This window comes from Lynx rufus, unplaced genomic scaffold, assembly GCF_022079265.1.
Source record: "Lynx rufus isolate CCGP_SWC_20201006 ecotype Redwood Valley unplaced genomic scaffold, mLynRuf1.p SCAF_2, whole genome shotgun sequence".
NCBI classification, from domain to species: Eukaryota; Metazoa; Chordata; class Mammalia; order Carnivora; family Felidae; genus Lynx; species Lynx rufus.
In genome coordinates, this window is record NW_025814834.1 from 35,525,392 (window position 1) to 35,545,891 (window position 20,500).

The 20,500-nt window shown below is 42.7% G+C and overlaps 1 protein-coding gene and 1 long non-coding RNA gene across 3 annotated transcripts in view; one reads left to right on the plus strand and one right to left on the minus strand.

Moving 5' to 3' along the window:
- The window catches only part of SPATS2L (spermatogenesis associated serine rich 2 like), a 167,185-nt gene extending 147,869 nt beyond the window's left edge, over window positions 1–19,316 (minus strand). The window contains exon 1 of one of the 2 annotated variants that reach the window (XM_047084683.1): window positions 19,216–19,316. The gene's annotated coding sequence lies outside the window, so the exon portion shown is untranslated. Of the gene's footprint in view, window positions 1–18,888; window positions 18,925–19,215 lie in introns of those variants that run through there. The other variant, XM_047084682.1, reaches the window with a different exon arrangement.
- Window positions 17,986–20,500, plus strand: part of LOC124515671 (uncharacterized) — a 178,688-nt gene continuing 176,173 nt past the window's right edge. Inside the window, exon 1 of the long non-coding RNA XR_006962859.1 lies at window positions 17,986–18,044. This is a non-coding gene — a long non-coding RNA (uncharacterized LOC124515671). The remainder of the gene's footprint in view (window positions 18,045–20,500) is intronic.

Sequence of the window (20,500 nt, forward strand, 5' to 3'; positions counted from 1 at the left end):
TTCCTTATGAGTAAAGTGAGCAAAATAAGGTATGGGACTGCTTAAATGAGGGGTGAGGGACAAGATATTTTTTATGGCTTTTTTTTTTAATGCTAGCTATGTTGATATTTTCATCCTATTCAGCTGAAGGTAGTTCAATCAGTTAGGTTTATGACAAAATATATGTACTCAACAAAATATGGCTGTTGGGGATATGTTGCCTTTGGATATATGTTGCTGTACCTTGACTACAGGAAGAAATATTGATTTAACTGGCTTTAATATCAAGTCAGGTATTTGTTGACACGTGGAAATGAAAAATATCAAATCCATGAACAGCTTGATATATAGGTCAAGTCCCATTTCACCTCCCTCCAAGGGACTGTCCAAAGTCTTCCACTGTATTGGAACTGTGTTCTAATGATGCTTGCCCCAGTCACAGATAACATGAATTTTCATTACAATGGGGTTTGCTACATAAATGAATATTGGTATTGATTTTTATGTAGTATAATTTATTGTAGAAAGTACAACAAAAAAAAAAAAGAAAAGAAAATCATTATGTATTTAACTTCTCCCTTTTCCCAACTCTGGAGGCATATCTTGCTTTCCACCAAAGCTATATAATGTTCTCTCCTTTTCACTATCTGATTACTTCTTATTCCCTCTCACAGTGCCTAGTACTGAGTAGACACTCAAAAAAAAAGCTGATGAAGAAATGAGCTGAATAAAATGTGGTACCAAAGCAAATGAGGAAAATTCGAAATAATCCCCAGTGTAAGAGAAATAAATTTAAATTTCTTTAATGTTTATTTTTGAGAGAGAGAGAGAGAAAAAGAGAGCAAGACTGGGGGAGGGGCAGAGAGAGAGAGGGACAGAGAGAGAGGGAGAATCCGAAGCAGGCTCCAGGCTCTGAGCTGTCAACACAGACCCCCATGTGGGGCTAGAACACACGAACTGTGAGATCATGACCTGAGCTGAAGTCGGACACTGAACTGACTGGGCCACCCAGGAGCCCTGAGAAATAGATTTTAGAAATTGCTTCAAAATGAGTACAGCAAGCAGGCTGAGCCATTGCCAGCTAGCATGTTCAAGGTGTCCAGGCATCTGTGGACCTTCGGTTGGCTCCCTATTGCTAAATGGTCATGAGACTTGTCTAAAATGTCCAGCACCCAGCTCACACACTCCCATCGATGGGGAATGCCACAGAGACATTTCAATCATTAATTACCTGAAACACCTTCATAAAAGTCCTACAGACGTTCAGCTCTAGGGCAGCTACTGATCAAATTCTGTCCTTCTAAAGGACTGAGAAAGGACCACCATGACTGGGGGGCAATAAAGGCAGAGAGGTTGGCCCACAGCAGCCCAGGGAAAGGGAGTTAGCACAGCTCCAGAATTGGGAGTTACTTTCTTACAGCCAGACTCAGAAGCAGTTTCTGTGCCTTTAACGAGGACATAACCAAGGCTGGGGGAAAAACCAAGAGGGACTACTGAAAAGCTTGCATAGACACTATCCAGTGTCTAAATTCTTAATTTCTTGTTCTCTTTTCTTTTCGCCTCCAGCAACAATGATTACTTTAATAATCAAAGAGTTTCCTATAATTTTTTATAAAGCAATCTATTTGGAATATGTTTTACCACCTGATAGTTTTTTCCTTTGAGTCTTTTTTATTAAAAGCTACAATAATGCATCAAATATAAAAGTTTTGTGGGGCACCTGGGTGGCTCAGTTGGCTGTCAGCACAGAGCCTGATGCAGGGCTTGAACCCACGAACCATAGATCATGACCTGAGCCAAAGTCGGACACTTAACCGACTAAGCCACCCAGGTGCCCCAAAGTCTTACTGTTTTATTTTTTATTATTTTTTAAATGTTTACTTATTTTTGAGAGAGAGAGACAGACGATGAGCAGGGGAGGGGCAGAGAAAGAGGGAGACACAGAATATGAAGCAGTCTCCAGGCTCTAAGCTGTCAGCACAGAGCCTGACAGTGGGGCTCAAACCCACAAACCTTGAGACCATGACCTGAGCCGAAGTCAGATGCTTAACCGACTGAGCCACCCAGGCGCACCCATTTGAAAACATTTTAATTTTTTTTTTAACGTTTATTTATTTTTGAGACAGAGACAGAGCATGAACAGGGGAGGGGCAGAGAGAGAGGGAGACACAGAATCTGAAACGGGCTCCAGGCTCTGAGCTGGCAGCACAGAGCCCGACGCGGGGTTCAAACTCACGGACCGTGAGATCATGACCTGAGCCGAAGTTGGACGCTTAACCGACTGAGCCACCCAGGCGTCCCTGGAAAACATTTTAAAAGGTAAATCAGCTTCTCTTTGAGAGGGATGACCTGTGGCCGTTAATTAATAACTTGGAAACTCATCATAAAAGCGTTTTGAGTTAACCAAATGGTTTGCTCAATACATCTAATCCTCCATATGCCCTTTGCCTGTGCAACAGTCATCATCTCTGTTTTAGAGCCCACGGGGTCAAGCATCAGAGACAGTAAAGCACATTGCCCAGGATTAGACAGCTACTATGCAATGAAGCCACCTCTTGACTCCAATCTGCAGATTCATATCCAATTCTCTGTTCACAGTTAAAACCTCACTAGCTGTACACAGAGCCCAGATTTAATTTGTTGGGCCTCCCCAGCTAAGATATCACCATGGGGGATATACTCTCATCAGGTCAAATTGGTAGTCATGTTCTGTCAAGATTCAAAATTTTTTTAGTTATTGGGCTATGGGCAACATTGTTTATCCCTTGCAAGAACTAAAATGACTTAAGGGAAACTGGGACAATTCTAAGGTAAGAATGTGTAAGCTCAAAGGCTATAAAAATTCAAGAGCTCAAAACCAAAGATAGCTTCCTTGACTAGACAATAGTTGGTTATAAACTCTGCAACAAAGTACCTCTTCAATGTGAAATTTTACTACTAGGATTTTTTTTTTTTTGTTCATTTTTACTAAGAACTGAAACCTACAAAATGACAAACCAGGATTACCCTATTAAAAGACAACTTCAATTGTTCCTTTGTTCTAAGAAACTGTGTTAGGTACTGACTGGCAATATCTACACCTTGATCTTCATATTAATTATGCATTTTTCCTACAAAATTGACTGCCACACTACATGCTGTAAGTCAGATTTGAGAGCTGCCAAGATAAATGTTCCGAATGGTTGACTTTTTAAAGACAACTTGTCAGTTCACCAAATAATTCTGTGGGGGTTTATCCCAGTATATTCTATGTCTCCCCTGTACCTATACTTATGCCTTTAGCAAATATTATAGCTCTTTCCTGATGTATCATCTTACAGCTAAAGCTAAAGATTTTTCCTTTCAACCCTTAATATACAAGTAATGAAACTTACCATTCCTTTTGACACCATCAATTTACTTTGGCCATTATTATCAGTTAATTCCTATATGGATTTGTGTGAAATACCCTGCTTCCTGGGGAGAGAAGTAATTCTGGCCTAGTCCATACAACTAAAACACGGACGACTTTTGTATTATTGACCAAATAAATGTCTTCTTCCCTGAGGTTTGCTTTCATCAATCATATCAATGTCTTATTTCCTTTAGTTAACACCTTATTTTAATGAGGTTTGATTCCAAAACATATAAGAACATACGCACACAAGAGGTACTATATTGAGTAAGCCAAGAGTTCCAGCCAAGTGTCCTATCTTTTACGTGGTACAAAGCGACAGTTTGTAAAAAGCACAATGGTAACTATTCATTCCGCCAGCCTTAAAAGGATAGGCATGAACTGCATGCCAGAATGGAAAAGCTTAAGCTTTGAAATCAGACAGCTGGCTTCAAATACCATCTCTACTACCACTATCTTTGTGACCTTGGGCAAACTACTTATCTCCCCTCACAGCTTTCTCGTCTGAAAAATGGGGATAACAGATTTGCCTCAAAGGGGCTGTGAAAGAGGCAAACAAGAATTTTGCTATAAAAAACCTAGCATACAACCTGGTATTTTAGTATATACGAAGGAACTGTTCATTTTTTTCCCACCTCCCTGTAAAATGTGATTAGTGATTCATTTTGAATCTGTTGTCTATGCACAAAAAAACAATGTAAAGGATATTAATGCTGGTGCTCCTATGATAGCAAAGAACTGAAATGGTCTAAGCATAGGGAAATGACCACATTAAGATATATTCATATATTGAAATGTATGCAGTTATTCTAAATATTTTTCCAATAATATTTTATGACAAGGGAAACTGCTCTCCTAGAATTTAAGTGAGGAAAACAGACAAGAAGGTCTGTATAATGATAACAGCTCACATTTACTGAGCATTGACTATGAGCCACGTACCATGCTATGTACTTTACATGGATTACCTTATTAATTCTTACAATAAACCAACTAGATGCATACTATTATTATCCCCATTTTATAGAAAGAGAGACTACAATTTTGATAGTTTGGGCAACTTATAGTCACTATATAAAGTAGCATGGCCAGTACTGGAATCTCAAACTGTCTGATTCCAAAGCATTTTTAACTACTATGTCACACTGATTCTTCAATACAAACTTCCTAGCTCCACCAGGAGACTAGTTTAAACACACACACACACACACACACACACACACACACACACAAATGTATGCATGCATGCATACTCAGATCCACACACACATGCATATCTGGAAGGAAAACACACCAGATGCTAGCAATGACAATCTCTGAGTGGTGAAATTTTAGCTGACTTTTAATTATTTTTATCCATTTTAGTATCTTTTCCAAAATCAAGGAGTATGAATTGTTTTTATAATCAGAAAAAAAATTTCAAAGAAGGAAATGTGTGAGTGTACTTTGTAAAATGTGAAGTATTACACAAATACAAGTATTTTTATGAAGCCATAGACTTCTAGATTTGACTTATAGATTCAGTGCTAGTATTCCTTCAAATTTTTTTTTCTTTCCACTGAGTCCAAGGTAAAGAGCATGTAAAAAACTATTTTGAGGGGCGCCTGGGTGGCTTAGCTGGTCAAGCATCCGACTCTTGACTTTGGCTCAGGTCATAATCTCACAGTTGCGTGATCGAGCCCCAGGTCCGGCTCTGCATTAGGCGTGGACCCTGCTGAGGGTTCTCTCTCTCCCTCTCTCTTTGCCCCTCCCCCCACTGCATGCATGAGAGCATGCACACACTCCCTCTCTCTTAAAAAGAAAAACTATTTTGAATATGAATACAACCAAATGTAGTATGGGAAACACCGTATGTGTATTTGACAGACATTCGATATTAATACAAAAACTGAAAGAGCTTGTGTGAGGGGGAAAAATCTTTTCAAGTAATACAGAATTTTCCACTTAGTGAAAACACATCCATTAGTGACATGATGCCGTTAGTGCATTCCCTGTCATGGTCGTGTTAAGTGATACTGTCACGGAGCCATTTACGTAGACACCAGCACACTGTTTGGACATGCCTCAGCCTGATTACTGTCTACCCCAGAAGGTGTGAATATAATGATGTGTTGAAGTGACACCTAAGGAGTGATTTCCTGTCACACCACTGGTACATTTTCAGAGCAATGATTCTATAAAGAGAACTGAATGATGTACAAAAAAGCAATTCCTTTGAACCAAACAAGTTCATATGAATTGAATGTACAGATGAGACAAGAATTTATTCTACCAAATTGTTCTTTTTAAATTAAATTTAAAATAAGGTCATTTAGATATGATTTTAGTAAATTTTTCAAAAGAAAAATGCCATCTAAAAGTAACCCCAAACTAATCTTGTTTCACTTCAAAATGGAGGTTCTAAGATTGGCAATAAGAAGATCAACAATGATAGCATTACTTAGGCATTTGACTAAATATTTCCTGACTCTATCCTCTTAGGCAGCCTGGGGAGAAGAAAGGAAACACAAGTGAAAGATTATCAAACTAGTAAGAAAAGAAAAAAGAAAAAAAAAAGACAAGACAAGACTAACAAAATTCACATACTGATGCCAAGTCTCCTGTAGAGAGTCACAGGTCTCTATCTTTGGCCTGTCCTGGTCAACATTTTATCAATGAGAAAGTACAATTCTCAAATGTGTAATTAATAATAAGTGAAAGAAGTATCACTAATAAATTGAATTTAAAAATTAGAAGTCAAAAATGTCTTGCTAGAGAAGAAAAATGATTTGACCAAAAGAGACAATATATAACAAGGATAAATGTAAAATCATCTACACAGGTTCACACGATTAACTGCATAAGCACAGAGTAAGGGAGACTTGGCTTTGTAGTAGTTGTTTAAGAAAAGACTTGGAAATTTTATTTGACTTTAGTGACAAACCAACAATGTGCTGGCCCAGGTTTAAAACGGAGGCCAATACAATATTTGACTAGATTAATAAAAGAAGGGTGCCCTGAACAAGGTAGTTTCCTACTGCTCAGAGAACTGAGGAGGAGTGGAGTTGAAGATCCTCGCTTTTAAAACAGCATGGGCAGAGCAGTGGGCGACCAGAGGAGTGTTAACAGGATGGGAGATTTCAGTTCAGAGAGCTGGGACCACGTATGCCTGAAAAGAGAAGACTCTGAGTAGCAGGTCCAATAGCTACGGTCAAATATTTGAAGAGCTACCACACAGAAGGTGTCTATTCTGTGGCACTCCAAAGGGTGACAAAAGACAAACGGGGAAGCTGCAGGGAAGCAGATTTCAACACTTTTGTCTGCCTGTGCTTCATAATGAGTACTGGTCCAACCACACATGAGACTAGGTCCAAATCTAAAGGCGCTTAAGATCTAGAAGCATTGTGATGACTGTCAAAATTCCTCAGCATAGCAAAATCGTGAAGTTCTCGCTCCTGGCAGCGTTCAAATGGCAGCTGGCTGACTGGGATACCACGGAAAGGAATCCTGCATTTGTGGGGGGACATTAAACCATAGCACCCTCTATCCCCTTTCAACGCGCATTCTACACTTCTAATTTCACATTAGTAACTTTCATGAAGACAGTCCTAGGGCTTTATGGATGCAATATCTAAAAATGCCTGCCTTAATAAATGAGAAATAACTATAAATTTAAATGCAATCTGGAAGAGTCCAGAAGGTGAAATTCTACCAAAGTTTGGAAATTATAAATTAATGTTGTCATGGCAACCTTAGTTGATATCATCCATTGCAGCTGAAACAGTTCTTGCTCTGGGACTATCAAAACAATAAGCGAGTTTATATATTCAATGCTACAAACCAGCACTAAATAATATTTTTAATGCTTTTATTTTTAATTTTGGGGGCAATTGATTTGCATTTTCTCCTTGAGAGTTTACAGTTTTCACATGACACTATACTGAGGCTATCGTATTACAGTGCGGGGGGGGGGGGTCAATTGCATCAAGAGCTGAGGAAGTCACTGGGAGACCCATGCGTGCACTGAATTCAGTCCACTATTCAGACCTCACAGGGGAAGTAAATAGAAGGGACAAAGACCTTCTAGATCAGGATGTTAGCAGCCACAATAGCCAGCATAACATCTACTGTTCCCTTAAAAATTACAGGACTGCCCACATTCCTATAATAACATTCATCGATCAGAAGTGGCAGTATGTCAGATCAGAGTATTTCACTGCTGTTTACGGCTCTTCAATAAATGCGTTTTCTCAGCTATGTATTAGAAATCACTACAACCAGCCCACACTGAGAACAATATTGCCTCCGATCAAAACCACTCTTTCCTTAGTATACTAAAGCTTTTCCTCCCTTCTTGTAAGCAACAAAGACTACAACAAAAGAACTTTCCAAACATCCACAGTTAAGGAAAGAATGGCTCCAACAAAATGAGTGTGAAATCTGTCCCCAGTGTCTAATTTGTATATGAATCTTCCTTTTCAGGGTATTTTAGTGACTTCCTTTATTTGTAATGTATCAGCAAAGAATAGAAATAAAAGTTTATTTTGATGGCAGTGCACCTGGCTATTCAGAGATTCAAAAACTTGCTTTGTTTATTCTTATGCTATCCTGGCAGACGATGTAAACAAGCCTTTTTTCCATGCCTTCATGCTGTACTCATAATCCCAGATGAATATTTTCACAAATGCAAACCATTAGGTAGGACTGGCCTTAAGCAAACCATGAAGGCAACTTCCTTATGGTCCTTTGTCACCCTTGCATGGGTGAAATCTGGGCCCCTTGACCCAGATTGCTTTTTCTCTTCCTTATCAGTTTTGGGTAAGGGTCTATAAAATGATTCAACCTAAAGAACACACATCTAACAAGTTTATGTTACCACTTCCCTAGCGTTTGCATTTTAGGCCCTGCTGCTGGGCACTTTATATCTTGTTTTATTTAGTCATAACAAAACAAGCGGGTGTTATTAATTTCACTTCATATATAAGAAAATGGAGATTCAGGAAGATTAAATAATTTAAATAATATAGACAGTCAATTACATAAGTCAAAACCAAGTCTTTCAAGTGACAAATTTGTCCTCTTTTTTCCGATAAACCATATTGATCTTAGGAAAGGGAGTAGAGTTTGTATAATGTAGGCTTTCACGTATTAGAGAGCAGGAAAAGAGAAGCTGTTGATATCTGAACTGCCCTTTCCAGTAGTACAGAGTCTGAAATCACACCACGAAGGCTACCTTTCTCATCTACACACGAGACCAGCCTTCCCACAGGAGACAAAGAAGTGGACGTATCATAATTTAGGAAAAACAGCCCTATTTTTGCTTTCCTCTTCTCTTCCCAAGTTGCACATATGGTACAAATGGGACCCAGAGGCCAGTGGGGCAGCTCATTAATAAGCAGTGCTCAGTGTCATGGGTCTGGAACCAGGTAACAGCCAGTATCCAGGCAAGCTATTCAAACATCTATCAAACTGAGTTTCCTGCCCATTGCTGGCAGGTGTCGGTATTGAAGAAGCATGGAAGGGAGCAGCAGGGGACTTACCTTTAAGGCTTGTAGCTCAGCTGCAAGACTACTGTCCTAAGAAAGCGTGGAAGTACATGATGGGACCCTTACCTAAGGCAACTTGGGATTCCTACATGAAAACGAAAAGCAGGGACTTGGGAATGAAGGAGACAAAGTGAAATCTGGGGCACAAAGTGAAAACGTGGTACCCAAGAATGAGGCTGAGCTCTGGCTTCCTAGGCAAACTGCAGGGCCAATCCCATGGAGAGTCCCTAAGGTACATATGCAAGGGAGTGGCAACCCTCCTGCAAAGAACCTACACTGGTCCCACACCCTGCAGATGGGGGAACAATAACCACATCGACTTGGTCGCCATTTTTCTCAGGCCCTTTTCTGTACATATATGACTTTCAAACTTTTCTTTTTAGCACATGAAACTTTCTCCGTTTGTAGACTAATGCCTAATAAGTAGACACAAATAAAAACAACTGCTCAAAGGGATTCTCCCCTGAAATGAAGGGCTTAACAGAACAATCTGCAAAAGACCAAGAGAGAAGGCACTGAGTCACTCTGCCTATCAGACTTCGCTGGAATCCGATCCTGCTGAACCTTTATCATGATAGTTATGGTTTCTTCCCCTCACCTCCAGGTATCTCCCTCTTGCTCCAACTCGATAAGCTCTGGTTTCTATCACTGGTTGGCTTTTCCACTGTGAAAACATAAAGCTTTGTGTATCTCCTAGGGCACCATATATTATCTTCTGGGTCTTTCTGACCACCCTCATGCCCTTAGCCTTTTGGGCCAACTGATCCACAGACTGCTGCTCTTAGTATCTTAAGTGCTTTACCAACAGTTGTTTGGCACATCACTTTGTTTGATGCACAATGACTCTATAGCACACATACTGTTAAGGCTCAAGACCTACTGGTTCATTAGTTTGTTCAGAATTCCAGAGCTAGACAGTGGGGAAGCTGGGCTTTGGCCCACCAGAAGGGATCAATAGCAGGATGGGGCATCTCAGAGACCTGGGCAAGACTCCCGGTGCTCCACCTGGTGCCACACAAGTTGAAGGCTTCTCAGGAATGTGACTCGACCTGCCCTTCCCCAGCTCCTACAGTTTATCTCAAATCTTCCCTCTACTACACAAGTATCCCTGCTTCTCACTCCTGACAGCGACTGGGTAGGCTAGGGAGACAGATGTGCTTTAATCATGATTTCAGCACTGTGCACATTGTATGCATGACTCCTGGCTGTAGCTTTCACAATCTGTTTCTTTGATTCCGAATCTTATCTAAAGCACTTTGTATCTCTGGATTTAAGAAACTGAGCAATTGCTGCTTCTCTATATCTGTAGGGTTGACTTAATCATTCAACAAGCTCATGGGCTTGGCTCATACAGGATGCATCTCCTGGGAATGAGGAGATGTTCTGTAACAATGCTGTCCAACAGAACTATAATAAGAGCCACACAGGCAATTTAAACGTTTCTAGTAGCCATGTTAAAAAAAAGGTAAAGATAAATATGTGAAGTTAATTTTAATAATATATTTTATTTAAACTACTATATCCAAAATATTACTGTTTCATTAAGTAACCAATGTTTAAATCTTTTAATGAGATACTTTACATCTTTTTCTCATATACAGTCTTTGAACTGTGGTGTATTTTACTCTCACAAAACATCTCACATTATTTCAAGTGCTCCACAGCCACATGCAGCTAGTGGCTACAGTACTGGCTAGCATAGTTCTATAATCTCTTCTCTGTTCCCATCTTTCCTCTCATTTCTTTCCTGTAACAACTCGTTTCCTCTAGTAAGGATGCCATGGGCAGGGGCAGGGACCAGGATCGTTAGAGAAGACTTTGATACACACACGAAGGGAGAGCCCAGATCACAAAGGAGCTTTTGTGCCATGCTAGGAAGCTTAGATTTTATCCTGGAGACTGCTTCTCTGACTCTGCTGAAGGATTTTAAGCAGCAGAGAGTCGTGACCAAATCTGCCTTTTAGAAAGGCAGCAGTGTGGGGAATGGATTGGAGGCAGGCCAAGCAGAAGGCAGAGGCCAGTTATGAGGCCACTGCAGTAATCCTCAAGGGAAGTGATGAGGGCCTAGACCAAAGCAGTAATGGTGATGGTGGTCTTGACAGGTCAGGGCAGATTCCAATGAGATTGAGAGATATGGCTTCTACAGGCCTTGGTGATCAATGAAATGTAGGGGTTGAGGAAGAGGGAGGAATCTAGAACGACTCCCAGATTTAAAAACTGGTGAAGTGGGTTTCATTGACTGAGAGAGAAAATACATTAGGAATATGCTGTAAATGGAAAGCAGGAGAGAGGAACGCCTCAGAAAACAAGTGGACAAAGTTTCAAAGAGCAGAGAGTAATCACAAAGGCACACAGGTCAAAAATCAGAAGAGAATCCTAGACAAAGGATCTGCCAGTTTGAAGGTCAGAGGTGGTCATCGTGAGAGGACAGGACTGTGGGGGTTTGGAGAGAAAGGGGAAAAAGGGATGTGCAGTTACTGTGTAAGAACAGGTCCTTCTGACAACAGCAATGGGATGGAACACAACCAGACCAAGAGGGAAGGGGCCAAGGGGATTTTGCTCGTCTTGTCTTCTGTTTTTATAAAAGATGAGAAGACTTGCGTGTGTTAATGCGCTGAAAGAAAAGGTTGGTTGAGACCCTGAAGAAAAGAGAGATAATGGAACAAGGTCCCTGAGGAAGCAGGAAGGGATGTTGTCCAGAGAGATTAGTCTCCGACTACAGAAAATAAAGGGAAGAAAAGGTGTGACGAGGAAGAACCTGCCATTTATAAGGAAGATATAACATTACCGTTGCAAAACTATTTTTCTTTATTTAGAAATAGAAATCAAATACAATTTTAAAAATATGTATTTATTTTCGAGAGAGACAGGTGTGAGTGGGAGAGGGGCAGAGAGACAGAGGGAGACACAGAATCCGAAGCAGGTTCCAGGATCTGACCTGTCAGCATAGAGCCCAATGCGGGACTCGAAGTCAAGAGCCAAGAGATCATGACCTGAGCCGAAGTCTGACATTTAACCAACTGAGCCACCCATGCACCCCAAGTTACACAGGAAGGCTTTTTAAAAATAGTCCTACATATCATGTAGAAAATCAGATAAATACTGAGCATAGAAGTCACTAGTTTCCTGGAGCCCAGATTTGTGGTCTTGGTATACTACCAAGCCTTTTGCATACCTTTGGGCTCTAACTAAATCACCTCAGGTTACTCAGGAGAGCCAGAGCAGTTGTTTATAGTTTGTGGCCTCTCTGGTTGGTCAGTGTCTGTGCTGAACTGATAGGTAAACATTTCAGTATCACCACACATTACCTGGCAGAGCGGTGTAAGAAAAAAAGCAGTGTAAGAAAGAGCGGTGTAAGAAAGCCCGGACTTGTGGGGGTGAGACACCAAACAGACTCTCCTGCAACTTATCAACGATGCAGATTCAATCAAATTCTGTAACTTTCCTGACTTTGGTGTCTCCCTCTTTTAAAAGGTACATAATCTATACCTTGCAAGATAACCCTGAGGTTTAAATGAGATAATCAATAAGTGATACCTATCATGATGGTGATAATTGTATTCACTTTGTTCTGAATTTCTAGCATTGGGCTCTGCTGCTGCTGAATCTATGCTTTGCAACAATCAACACCTTGATCCCTAAGGAGAATTAAACCACCAATCGTACTGTTAGGAAGGGTCCTTAAAAATCCTAATGGCCGTCTGGGGACGCCTGGGTGGGTCAATCAGTTGAGCGTCCAACTCTTGATTTTGGCTCAGGTCATGATCTCCCGGTTCATGGGATCGAGCCCTGCATCGGGCTCTATACTGACAGTATGGAGCCTGCTTGAGATTTTCTGTCCCTCTCTCTCTGTCCCTCCCCAGCTTGCTTGTGCACATGTTCTCTCTCTCTCTCTCTCTCAAAATAAATAAACTTAAAAAAAATCCTAATGGCCATCTGATGTTTGTGTCCTTTCTTCATCACGATACATATTCAGTCAGCCCTCAAACACAGGGGTGACATCTGCTCTACACCTAACTCACTACTCAACCTTTCTAGGCTTCAATATTGCTCTTCAGTAAGGCAGGGGTAATAAAAGTATGTACTTCAGAGCACTGTTTTGAGGAAAAAAGGAGATAAGGCATGTATTTAAATGAGACACTACGTATTATAGCATGTGCTTGAATACATTTAGTTATGTGGGGCTTAGCCACCTCATGAAATAGCACCTGTCTTACACTGACCCCAAATCTGTCTTCCCTGAAACATAAACCCATTGGTCCAAGTTTTACAGCTCATGGGAATACTTCTACAGAATCAGAACTAGGGTTCTGTATAATAGTATGTTTACTCATTCATTGAGCTCTGCTGGATGCACTGGGCAGTGTCTCACAGATGGCTGGCTACTTGAGATCACAATCAGGGCAGACCTCTCCCTATGTAGAGCACTATAAAAGTTTCAACTTTCAGCTGTGTCTCCACAATGCAGGAGACCTTTTTGAGCATTCTGAGCAAGTTGGATGCTACCCAGGAATGCACTGGTTATACTGCTTACAAGATTTATTTTGTGCTTTATGTCATGGTCAGTTCAGCACTTGGCACCAAAAGTAATTATTGCAGGGATCTGTAGATGCTTTAAGTTTCATTATTGAACACTGCAGCCCACCAATGCCCAGGAGAGCTCTGGTGGGATTTCAGCTTAGGAGCAGTGGCAGGGTAAAAGAATACTGATACTGGACTCAGAACTCTAGAATAGGCCTGCCCTTCCCTACCCCCACACCCAGCCACCATTCCCTTACCCCTGTACTCCCAATGATAGCTACTGAACTCTTGCAATAAACAACTCAAGATCCCCACCATATCCCAGGAAAGGAAATTTTCCCTTCTGAGCTCTCTTAGACCTTTGTTTCTGGGATACATTTGTCATTTCTCCTGTTAGACTATAAACTCCTTCCTGGCAAAAAACAGTGTCTTGTACAAGGTGAGTCTTATTGGAAGTTTGAAGAATTTAATTTTGTCCTGAACACAGTATGATGGGTGCCAACTCTTCCCTACCTTACCTTTCATCCCTGCTTGAATCCCCAGATGATTTTTTTTTAATTTACAAGGAAGTTTTAAAATGAAAAAGGTTGGGCAGTCCTGTGATACAGTCTGGGATTTTATGGCCGATTAGCTGAACTTTTATTTAACTGAGAACTCTAGCCTAATTGTTTTATGTATAAAATACTGGCATAAAGCCTGAATACTTTTATTTTTTGCTCACTACTGGGACCCATCACTCCACCTTAAAATAACGACAGCCTCCTTAATTCCAACTCACAACTGCCAGCCTCCATCATTATCTCAAGACTGGAAAATGCCGAGGCCTCAGAATCTCACAGCTGATGAATGGAGAGGCTGATTAGAACCACAGAAGAAAAATGGGAAAAACTCCTTGACAGATGCCTCCTTCAAATGCCTCTCCCTTTTATCCAATGTCAACATTAATTTCTATGTTAACAAATATTTATTGAGGTCATGACTAGGTGTCAAGATACAAGCTAGGCTCTGGGGACACAATGGTGAGCAGTACACAGGCAATATCAAAGCCCATTATTTAGAAAAAATTCACCCTTATGGCTTATTGACTCCACTGGTATACTTATCAAGAGCTTCCTATGCCAAGGCCCATAGACGGTTAAAGGATAGCATGCAAGTTAGAACAGTGCCCTCAAGGAACTTTCAGTCTAGTTGGAAGAGCAAGAATTAAGCATACAAGAGTACCAGAGAGTACCTGATGGTCTAAAGGGATGGTGCGGACAAAAGGGCAGAAGAAGAAGAAACCAGTGAGTAACATGATCAGGCTGACTTTAACTGGGAGATGGTTGTTAGGTTAGAGGAAAAAGGAAAAAAAATGTTCTAAAAAGCAGAGCATGAACAAAAGGGTACAAAGTCATCTTAGAAGGGCAGTGAGATCCGATTACCAGGAATAGAAGGCTCATGTTGGAAAGGACTAGAAAATAAACTTGGTAAACCAAATTTGGGCAAGACTGTAAAGTACATTCAAACCAGGTTGAGAGGTGGAACTAAAGGCAAGGGCATGGAAAGTATATGAACTAGTGGAAAGAGTACTGGCTTTAGAATCATATAAACCTGAGGTCAACACAGCCTTCCAGCGAGACAATCCTTGGAGAGGAGTTCTAAGGAGAAGAGTTTAGGAAGGCTGATGTGGTGGGAGCACACAGAGTGGGGAGAACTCAATTAGTGAGAGACCAAGGTACAGCTCACTCTAATCATCCTAGAACAGAGATGGCCATGGACCTGGGCTATCCAGGAGAGTGAGGAATGCAGAGGAGATATGGGGACCAGTTCAGAGACACTATTAAAAAGGAAAAGTTAACAGAACTTGATGCACAGTATGAAAGAAGGAGGAGCCAGAGGATGGTCCCTGGGTCTCAAGTCCAGGTGACAAAGAGAATGCCGAGTATCAAGGAACATCTTCTCATTGTGAAAGGAATAGGTTTAGCAAAGAATACAAAAACTTTGTGTCAGGCATGCAGCCTTTAGTCTGACAGCAGGACATCCGCCATGAAAAGTCTATTAAACAGGTGCATAAATGGGAACAGAGTTTGTCTATACTAGAGACAAAAATTTGCATGCTATACAAATAGGTAACACCATCATATTTAAGAAAAACATTTTGAAGTTTTTATTTATTTAAGTAATCTCTAAACCCAACGTGGGGCTCAAACTCACAACCCTGAGATCAAAAGTCACATGCTCCTCTGACTGAACCAGCCAGGCACCCCACGTTTAAGAATTTTTTATTAGAAAATAAAAATACTAGCTGTTAAACAAAAATAATGGAAATGACATAAATAGTAGAGAGAAACACATCTTCACAGACTATTATTCTTAGCTATGGTACTTAGGGGATCCTATCCATTACAACACTGAACGAATAAACTGGAGAAATACGGCATATGGCCTATTTACATAACAAGCATCACAACTCCAAATTAGCCATTTTGATGTGTCAAGGAAATAACACCTTCATAGCAGACTACTTCAAAAAAGGAAAGAAAAAAGAAAGGTTTGTTTTTCCTCTATAATTATGTGTACTTGGTCTTTAACTGTTTGTGTCATGAAAATCATATTTTAATTGTGTGATTACACTCTAAGGCATAACAGTGATGGAATGAATTGATTAGCTGAATTATGCACAATCATTCAAAAATCAATAAACAGCCTCCATCACTTAAGTCTTTCCATATTATGTATCTTCCCTCATGTCCTGTGCCACGCTTATAAAAGTGGCTATTCTGCGCACAAAAATTGTAACAGACATATGATATAATTATCACAGTCAGGAAAGGGTCTACAGAACAGGACAGGGCAGTGAGCAGGCAATATCTTTCTATTGCATACAAAACCCGCTCCACTTTTATCAATGTGGCCAGACAGGTGGCGGCAGCCTGGATCTTACTACCAGCAACCTCAACTTCTTCCATTTTATCAAAACTGTAACCAAAAGTTCTTGTCCTAGCTCACATCATGAGATGCTGATTCAAATTATGTAAAGAAAATAGAATAAAGACCACCAAGGTGCCTTTCACACATATGCCATAAGTGAAAATTCATTGTTAATGACAGGACCATTCTATGATCACAGACTGAGAAACTGATAAAACTTAGAACCAAAAATGAGACATCTCTAAAGCTTAACTTCTTACGGTATTTCTATCTGCACAGCAAAATTGATCTAGGAGATGCTTCCGACTGGCAGCATTTCAAAGACTGCAATGGTGTGGCCTAAGCATTTTCTTTCCCTGATCATCATGAGGTGGTGGAACAGCTTCACAAGCCCATAGATACCCATCCCCACAATGGCCACTTGAAAACCAGTGGGAACACAGAAGCAAATCAATTTAAGACTTTCACTAGGGAGCTCCCTAAAACAACGTAAATACAAAAGGAGTCTCGACTGTCTAAATTAGTACGTTAAACTAATTGATCTCTAGGAAATAATTTAATATTTTCAGAGGCAGGGATTAAAGAAAGAAAAAAGGAGTATATTACTCCTTTCCCAGATGTTGAGTTTTTACTATGCTCTTAAATATTCTTTGCATTCAAGTCATTTGTATTTTTATGCAAATTATCTTTGGGGCTAGTCGTGTGTGTGTGTGTGTGTGTGTGTGTGTGTGTGTGTGTGTAAAGCCACACAGATACAGAATTTGATATATTTTACATTCTATTCCTCCATAAAATAGGTTTTAACAAAGCTTGAGTTTAATCCAAAACACTAATTACAGATTGCAGCAATGTTTGCTTTGTTTAAATAGAAAATCATTCCCAAAGTTGATTTTGCCCAAGTTAAAGATCCAATAAATATTAACATACACAGATATTATTTAACAGTACAGTTACTTGTTAAAACTGCCCCCATGCATGCAACACACTGCTTTCTGGTTTAATGATACAGTTTTATAAAGCCAATGAAATACTTCATCCAGAAGGCAACCTTAGTCTTTAATTTTCAGAGAATCTTTCACAATAATTGGATTTGCTGCTTGAATATTTTCTTTTTCAGAATGAAGCAATTTCTGACTTCCTGTCCTCTTTTTTCCCCTGCCATATTGCACATCTGCTTAATCTCCAGAAAATAAAATCAATCAGAATGGCAATGAATTGTTCCTCTAAGACCAACTAAAACCATGTCATAAAGGTCACACAACCATACTCTTTCAAATACTGGAATAAGCCTTTTCCTCTGCATAGGTTCTAAAATGTGAGTCTTTTTTTTTTTTTTTTTTTTTACTTTTGAGAGGACTAGTAAAGTTAACATAACATTTAATTTTTTTTAAATAAGTGAAAAATATTACATACAACATTTCACGTAAAGAAAGAGGCTGTGTTTGAAGTTCAAGGTTTTTCACTAGTTCTCAAGCTACAGAATCTGTAATACACTGAAAAGAAAATGCTGTACCGAAAGAATCTTTACAGCGTCAGGTCTCCAAAACCTTGACATCCGCTGAAACCAGGACTGCTGGGAACTGAAAGCTCACGAAGTTCACAAACACACACACCCCAACCCCCCAAGAACGGGAAGCCTCCACTTGCGAAGATGTGAAGCCTCGGTAGCATCTCGGTCCAGGTGAAGTCTCAGCCCTTCACCTCCTACGTCTGCAGTAAGTATTAACAACCCAACACGGTGCGAGCGAGCAGGGCCGATCTTCTGAGACACGCAAAGTCTAGCGTGCTGAGGGCGCGAAGAACGCTCTCCGCGTTTCTGAAACAACTGACGCCTTGGGCTTCAGTCCGCCGCCGCCGCCGGACCCGAGCCCCGGCCGCCGCCTGCGGACTCCGGGTCCACAAGCCCGGACGCGGCGGCGCGACCGCTCTGTCCCGCGGCTGGGTCGCCCGGCGTCTGCCCGCGTCACCCCGCCTGCCATCGCGGCGACTTCGCGGCCACCGCATCCCGCTCCCGCCGGGCGCCGGGACGCGGTCGAGGGTGGGCCGGTCCCGGCTGAGGCGGGCAGCTCCGCGGCTCCGAGCGAGGGAGGAGGGCGGCGGGTGGCCGTGGGTCTCACTCCGCCCCGTGAGTGGAAGGGGGCGCTCGCGCCGGGGAGGGCCGGCGAGGGACCGCGGCCGATTCAGATCCGGGGCGGGCGGGTCCACGTCGGAGCGCGGCGGCCACACGCTCGCCCTGGGCGCGCAAATGTGCGCCGGACCCGGCACCTCCTCCCGCCCGCCGGCTCGTTCGCTCGCGCCGGCCTGAGAAAGGAAGGACGGCGACCTCCGCGTCCGGTCTGTGCCGCCAGCCCGCGTCGGCGCCGAGCGGGGGCCACACCCAGCGCCCCGAGAGGCGGCGGGGGCTGGGCGGCCCAGGCTGCGGAACGCTCGGCCCGGGCCGAGCCTCCGTCCCGGCCGCCCAGGCCCCGCCGCGTCCGCCTGAGCCCCGCATCCCGGTCCGGGCCCGGCGCGCGGGGAGGGGGGGTCCCGGGCGGCGGCGGCCGCGAGTCCCGGGCTTACCTCTGTGCCGAGCGTTGGTCGCTCTGTCCCGGGCCGGGAGACGGCGGCCGGGGGCGCGGTCGCCGGGGGAGGCGCAGCGGCAGTAGCGGCCCCTGCGGCGCGGAGGGCGGGCCGAGCGGGAGCCGCTGCCTGGGCCGCGCGCCGTCCGGAGCTCGCCCCGCGCTGCCGGCGCTCGCGGCGGAGGGCGCAGCCAGCTCGGCCCCCGGACTGGATTCCTTCACTGACACAACTCCGGATCGGCCCGCTCCACGCAGGGACACTCCCGCCCCTCGCAGGCTGCTCCCGCCCGCCGGCCGACCGGCCAGCCCGCCCCTCAGTGTCACTCACCCAGGCGCACACACCCCGAGCCGGCGCCCCTCGCTCCCGCTCGCACACACAGCGCGCTGCTCACGCCTCTCTCGGGTTTTGTATCCGCTCACACGCACGTTCTGACACAGATGCCTTCCCTCCACACGCCCTCCCTAGCTCCTTTTCCCACCCCACTTTCTAGAAGAATCCCCGTACAGCTTCCGCACTTTGCTTGCTTGCCCCACACCTACCTCCTCGCCTCTCCCCAATCCTCCACCTCACTTAAACTGCCCCTGCTATTCAAAGATTTTGTCACAACCCGCACGTGTTGCAGGAGAGTCGTCCTCCCACACGAGGGAAAATGAACTTTGCTCCCCCCAGCACTATCTACAAATGCGGGATGCTTCTCCTTTTAGAAGGTAGTAATGCTTTCTGGTGCTGGGCCAAGCTCAAAATGTAAACAAAGATAGCAGATTTCGAAATGACCTGAAGAACTAACTAGGCGCTCAAAAAGTACCGGGGCTCTGGTCTGTCCTTAGAAACCCTGCTAACCCGGAGTGTTCCCGCCCCTTCCTTTCCTTCTTGTTCACAATGGGCTCCTGGAGGATGGGTTACTCTAACGTGTGTAATAACCAAGTTCCAGATAGACACCTGGGCATCCGTCCACGGATTTGTACCTGGGAGTACAGTAGTCGGGAGAGTAAAGGCAGTTTCTCAATCATTATTCATGATGGAAGCACTTTAGATAACACACCTCTTCCAGAGGCAGTAGAGTGAAATGCAGGCAGCGCTCCAATTTAGTTTATTTTTTAAAAATGGTGACTTCTTAGCCTCCCGTATTCTCAATACTAGTAACTGTTTCTCAACGGTTCTTTGGATGTCAAAGCCCCTTAACAAATTTCAGATCAGGGGTAGTTATGTATCTCACACTCCGAACTCCTAAGGGGTCCCTGAGTGTATAGCAGAATGGTACATCATCCGGTCTTTAGGAATTCATAATTTGATATAAAATCTAACACCTTTCCGGTAAAGTTCAAGTCTGCTAACATTATGTGCCTCTGTTGACAAAGCACAGCCATAATAAATGGAGGAGTTAAAAGTTCAGGAACTCATTTTCTTATGCGACTTGTGGTGGCAATACTTGTCACACTGGATTTATGTATTGATCACATAATTTATTTAAATATTTGCAAATGCTTTATAAGTATTAACTCATTTAATCTTCAAACAATCCTATCAGGTAGGTACTATTTTTGTCCATTTTGTTTTGTTTTGTTTGTTTGTTTAGATAAAGAAACAAGCATGGAGAAGTTAAATAACTTGC